Raw genomic sequence first — 6,620 nt, 5'->3', positions numbered from 1 at the left:
TTTCTATGGGTAGGTCATTTGGAGCTATGGTTATGGTTCCTATGGATAGGGCTTCCCGCTCTAGGGTTAGGGTACCTATAGGTAGGTTACTTGGAGCTAGGTTTAGGAATCCTATGGAAGGGCACGCTGCCCTAGTGTTAGGCTTACTATGTGTAGCGCTTCCCACCCTAGGGTTAGGGTTAGTATAGGTTGGGGACTTGGATCTAGTGTTAGGGTTCATATGTTTAGAGCACTAAGAGCTAGGGTTAGGGTTCCTATGGGTAGGGCTCTTGGAGCTAGGGTTAGGAAATCTTTTGGGTAGGGCACTTGGTCCTAGGGTTAGGGTTCCTATGGGTAGGGCACCGGGATCTAGGGATATTGTTCCTATGGGTAGGGCTTCCCACCCTAGGGTTATGTTTCTAAGGGTAGGGCACTTGGAGCTAGGGTTAGGAATCTTAAGGGTAGGGCACCCTGCCCTAGTGTTAGGGTTTTATGTGTAGGGCACTTGGAGGTAGGGCTAGGGTTCCTATTGGTAGGGCACTTGGAGCTAGGGTTAGGGTTCCTATGGGTAGGGCTTCCCACCCTTGGGTTGGGGTTCCTAAGGGTAGGTGACCCTGCCCTAGGGATAGGGTTCCTATGGGTAGGGCACTTGCATCCAGGGTTAGGGTTCCTATTGGTAGGGCACCCCTCCCCAGGTTTAGGGTTCCTATGGGTCGGGCACTTAGAGCTAGGGTTGGGGTTTCTATGGGAAGGGCTTCCCTCCCTAGGGTTAGGGATCCTATGGTTAGGGCACTTGGAGGTAGGGCTAGGTTTCCTATTGGTAGGACACTTGGAGCTAGGGTTAGGGTTCCTATGGGTAGGGCTTCCCACCCTTGGGTTGGGGTTCCTTAGGTTAGAGCACTTGGAGCTAGGGTTAGGGTTCCTATAGGTAGAGTTTCCCGCTCTAGGATTAGGCTTCCTACGGGTAGGGCACTTGTAGCTAGGGTTAGGGTTCCTAGGAGTAGGGCGCCACGCCTTAGGGTTAGGGTTCATATGGGTAGGGCACTTGGAGCTAGGGTTAGTGTTTCTAACAGTAGGGCACTAAGAACTAGTGTTAGGGTTCCTAAGGGTAAGGCACTTGGAGCTAGGATTAGGGTTCCTATGGGTAGGGCACTTGGAGCTGGGGTTAGGGTTCCTATGAGTAAGGCACTTGAAGATAGGTTTAGGGTCAGGGCATGCTTTAGGCTTATTCCACCATTTCCCCCGAATCAGTCTCTGCGCCTCAGAGGTCCCCGAGCCCAGGGTCAGGGCCGCCAGGGGGGCAAGTGGGCGAGAATCCCTTCACTGACTAGAGGCTCCTTTTTAAATTTTACTCATCCAGCGGCGCTCCCTGTCTTCAGCAGCACTTCAGCGGCAGGTCCTTCAGTACCGTCGACGACCCGTATCGAGTGAAGGGCCCATCTCCAAAGACTAGGAGTGCTGCCCGGTGAGTAGAAGCCCCATGTGTTTTTTTATGTGTATTTTTTTTTCAGTCATCCCTGCTGGGGCCCCGTTGAAACTGTTCAAATCGGGCCCCGCACTTGCTAAATCTGGCCCTGGATGAGGAAGCAGTTCCCCATACAGTGAGCCTCCCCCTGCGGCTCAGGAGCAATGGGGGCAAGAAGTAGCAGGGGGCGTTCTGTGGTGGGTCTGACTCATCCCCAGCCTTACCCCACCTGCTCCATGCAGGGGAAGTGCACTTCTCCCCCACCCCTAGTCCAGCCAGGACTATGAGCTGAGTTCAGTGTAGGGTAGGAGCCACTGGCCAGGGTGAGGCTGGGGAGGGCTCCAGATGTAGGGGGTGAGGGCAGGCTCAATGGGTGCAGATTAAGGTGCAGGGATGCTGGGTGCAGGTGGGTGAGCCTCAGTAGGGGGTCCAGATACAAAGAGGTTGGGCGGATGGGGGGTGGATCTGACATCTCTCCACGGGGTGCTCTGGGCACCCAAAACAACACCACCCTGCTGGAGAAGGTCACGTTAGCATTGTTGCAGCTTCCCTTTACTTCCCCATCAGAAAGTGGTTTTTCTGTGGGGAACAAATAAATCTGCACAGGACATGAATTCTGTGTGCACACAGTGGCGCAGAATGCCCCCTGGAGTAAAAGGTTATAATAATGCATAGAGTGTGAATACAGGAGTGCTTTGGGTCACAGGTATATATTTAGCAAATACATAAAGAAAACCTCAGTACCGCAGAGCACCAGATTTTCTGGAAACGCATTCAGAGATTTGCACAGAGGTGCTGGTATCAACAGCAATGAAAGTGGTGGGAACCTACTCAGGAACCTACTCTGCCTGCTCAGACCAGATTCATACATGTTAATAAGTAGGCCACACACAAAAATAAGTATTTGAAAAACAAACCCTCACATGCTGCTTCCTTAATTCAGCACCATGTGTCTCCCATGTTTATATTTACATGTAATATGACAGAAATAACAGTGCTGAACTCTTATCATTGCACTGAAACAGCCACAATTTTATTTATTTACTGTAAATGCAAAAAGTTGAGGAATCAAATTTGATTCAAATAAATATCAGTATAAAAGCTTGCCCTCAATATAGCCATGTGTTCTACTGTTTAAATGCTACCAATTTAAAATACATGTAAGGAATTAACATTAGGATAACACAGTCTCCCATGCTACTTCCTTATTGCAGCTGCATCATTAATTGTATTGCAGTAAAACCCACAATGGTTCAGGCACCATACCGATGTATAAGGAGAAAAATGGTCCTGATCTAAAGAACTCACAATCTGAAAAAGACAGAAGTGAATACATGAAAAGTGGAAGAATTCAGCATACACACAAGGTGGACAGGGGGATGATAGATCAACCCAACGTGCTCATATTCAAGCACTGGTGCCTAGAAAACGCAATATGTTCTTGTATCTTCTTTTCATCATCTTTTTCCCCCCCTTTTCTCATGGTGGAATCTCTCTGAAGTTTATCAAAAGAGATTACAATTGACTAAATTCTTAGCAGTTGTTTGTTGTTATTGTGCCTAAAAGTGCACTAGATGCTTCAATAAAATATAAACATATGGACCATCCCCCAAAGAGCTTTACAATCTAATTTTAGACATGAAGTAATATATAGGAGTAACCAGATAATCTGGGAAGGAGAAGGTGAGGAACTATAAGGGTTATAGCAATAAGATAATCAGTTGGTGTATTTGTACTCAAGCATACATATATGTACCTTTTTTTTCAATTCACTTCATATTTTTTCTAACAGAAAATCCTCAAAACTACAGAAAATGGTCAACACAATAAAACAATTCATATGGTGAATGATAATTTCCTCTACCATCCCACCCCACCCACATTTTGATACATCAAATGTTTGTAATGCGTTGGTTTGCCTATTAAAACCAGCCATTATCTCTCAACATCTGTAGTAAATGGCCATCCTTATGTTAATAACCTTTTCCACCACCACGACTGCAATTTCCACATTTTCAGCCATATAGATCAGGCTTTTGCCTGGCACAACTTGTACTTTTAAAAGTAGCTGTAGAATTCTAAAGTGAACTGACTCCCACAAATCACTGGCACTCTACAGAAATGGGCCTCAGGGTCCCCTTTGCTGCAGGAATCCTGTGTCAGCCACACACACATGGCCCACCTTCTCACTCTTCACATTCACTGCTATAGGCCATGCAAGCTGCTAAGCTTTTGTTGTTGTTGTTTTCTTTAAATATTATTTTGTGTTTCTGGCAGAGTGATAAAACTGCAGTAACCAGCTGGCACCGCATCTTCCTTTTGATTGCAGCATTGATTGTGCACCACATGCCCTTTTCCTCCTCCTCCTCCTCAGTTTGCTACATCACTGGAGCTGATTGCTGTGGCCACTCATAGAGAAGGTTTGGCAGCTGCAAGACCCAGATGCCAATTTCTTTCGGCCGTGGCCTCTGGGTGTCAGCTTGTCTCCCTGTCTGGCATCTCCTCTGGCAACAAAACCTGTTTTGTGTCAGTGTGTAGGCTGCAAAATGAAACAGTGATCAGTAAAATAAATCAGAGGGAGACATGTAAACAGTGGAAGGAAAACTCATTTGAAGTTTACATGAGAGAACAAAGATACCTAGGAACCCTCTGACAGCAACTAATATGTTACTGGTCAATAACAACATGAGTGGTTTAAAAAACATGCTTGTGTAATCTTTAGGTGGGCAGAGTTTACTTCATTGCCCTTCTCCAGTGCCTAAAAACCCTCCAACTCGCATAGAAAAGCAGCTTGAGACCCAGCATTTACTCACTGATGATTTTCAGCAAGGATTGCACAGGGCCAACTTCCCCACAATCAGGTCCAAAAGAAAAAAAAAGGAATGAATTTAATTCTTAAGCATAAGCTATAGACATCATCTTCACAGTTATACATCAACATAAATAAAGAAAACAAATTTAATCCAAATAGGTCAGTCCCTACAGAAACACAGTGAGAAGAAACTCTGAGTTCGCAAAACTTAGATTGAGTTCACCTGAGTCTCAGAGTCTTTGATCACCAAATCTGCACAGTGTGCTGAGTCAAAAGCCACATCTCACCTTCACTTGCTTTTAGAAATGTTCAGCTGGAATCCATGGAGACTCTTCCTCCTCCTCTGCTGAAATCACTCAGACACCAATAAGCCACCACTCAGTTAAGTATATAGTTAAAAAACCAACCCTGTTCCAAGAAAAACACTAAACTGAGATTAGCAAAATAAGTGACTTTCCCCATTATCACATTTAAAGAAAAGAAAAGATGGCAAATCATACTGGTCGAGACAATTTAACTAAAACAGTTTAACTAAAAATCAAACATTCAAAATATACATTTAAAATAAAAGAAATGAATTTTCCCTCCAATTTCCCCGGTCTATAATGAACACTGTCAGTAGGATGACCAGTAAGTATGAAAAATCGGGACAGGGGTGGGGAGTAATAGGCACCTATATAAGACAAAGCCCCGAATATTGGGACTGTCCCTATAAAATTGGGACATTTGGTCTCCCTAACTGTCAGGACTTCCAAGTTGGAGAGTTAATAATATTACTGACCTGTTGCAAAATGCTTCAGAGTTAGGGAAAACAGCCTGCTTTCCACTCCTAGGCTCAGCTTCTCCCAACTGACACGGGGCACATGGTCTTTTGTAAAGCAGCTGCCCTGATTATTTGCCCTCATGTCGTTTTGAGTCCAGCTACAAGGAACCTACTGAGCATACCCAGAACTACCACACTGAATTCCAGAAACTTCTGAGTGTGGAAAGCTAATTGTGCATCTGCCTAGCAACAATGACCCAGACACAACTCATTCCTACTCACCCCCCAATAGATTCAGCGGTGCTGCTAAAACTAGCGGTGCTGAGGGTGCTGCTACACCCTGGCTTAAAGTAGTAATAACAAACACCAAATACATGGTTTCTATGGTTTCCATCATCGGACCCCCCCATAAAAATTGTTCCAGCACCCCAAAATGATCTCTTAAAGAGATATCCCCCCTATTAGGCACATGGGTTACGTGCCATGATTGTGATGACACTGCAGGAGCAGCATATATTCAGCACTTGGAGGACTTGTTAATAGGAAGGTCTTTTTTAATTATATGATGTCAGATGGTGTCACTGACACTGGCCCATGTTGGGGAGATACACATTCATAATACCCCAGGAAGAACAACAGGGCCTATTGGACCTCTCTGAGTACATTTCCACCGCAATAAAAGGCCCGTGGGACCATGTCTCAGAGCCCGGGTCAATTGACTCAGGATCAGTGGGGCTCAGGCCGTAGGGATAAAAATAGCAGCATAAACATTTGGGCTGGGGCTGGAGTCAGGACTCTGAGATACTCCCCCCAGATTGTGTCTCAGTGCCCAGGATCCAACCTGAACCCAAACATTTACACTGTTATTTCTAGCCCCCCAGCTTGAGCCCCAAGACCCTGAGCTGATTGACTCAGGCTCTGAGACTCAGTGCTGCAGCGTAGTCATCTCCTTTGAAATATAATGCTTCCCAAACCGGAGCAACAGAAGCTCCCTAAATGCGGGAGGGCCACCAGCACCTGAACCGTGGTCCCACCCACCCCTTCTCCTCAAGCCCCCGCTCCCACACCGCCTCTTCCCCAAAGACGCCGCCTCCTACTCGTTCCTCTTCGCCCCTCCCCCCCGTCGCTCACCCTTATGGCCAGTATAAAATGATGGGGACACAGTCCCCTGGCCTCGGGCCCCTGTTCCCAAGCTCCCTCGTACACATGAGAGCACCTCCCTTCTCTGTGTCCAGCCAGCTCTGCCATGGCCCCACGTCATTACTGCATCTGGGGATAACACGAGGACGCAGCCCTTGTTCAAAAGGGAATGCAGAGTGTCTCTCTGTACCTGATTCCTGTAGGAGGAAATCCTGATAGTGCGGCCTGAAACAGTAATACTTAAAACATGAGTTGAAAGGGATGGAGCGAAGCCAAGGTATACCAGCTGAGAATCTGGCCGTAGAGGACCCACAACTGGAAGCCAGGCTCCACTTACGTCAATGAGAGCTTTATCACATCTAAGACTCAGCCAGATTCTTTGTGGTTAATTGTTAACGTTAAAAAAGAAGAGTGGGGAGGCAGAAAAAGAAAAAATGAGGAGAATCTGAAATTTTGAAATT

General features: G+C 46.2%; 1 long non-coding RNA gene across 1 annotated transcript; it reads right to left on the bottom strand.

The window, feature by feature from the left end:
• Positions 1-3,466: 3,466 nt before the first annotated feature.
• LOC120408714 lies at positions 3,467-5,164 on the bottom strand. Its single transcript, XR_005600910.1, has 3 exons — positions 5,038-5,164; positions 4,544-4,664; positions 3,467-3,983 (listed from the first exon to the last, which is right to left on the bottom strand). It is a non-coding gene; the product is annotated as an uncharacterized LOC120408714 (long non-coding RNA).
• Between the last annotated feature and the right edge of the window lie 1,456 nt (positions 5,165-6,620).

Source organism: Mauremys reevesii, linkage group 6, assembly GCF_016161935.1.
Source record: "Mauremys reevesii isolate NIE-2019 linkage group 6, ASM1616193v1, whole genome shotgun sequence".
Lineage (NCBI taxonomy): Eukaryota > Metazoa > Chordata > Testudines > Geoemydidae > Mauremys > Mauremys reevesii.
The sequence above is the reverse complement of the archived record's forward strand: the minus strand, read 5'-3'. Positions and strand labels throughout refer to the sequence as shown.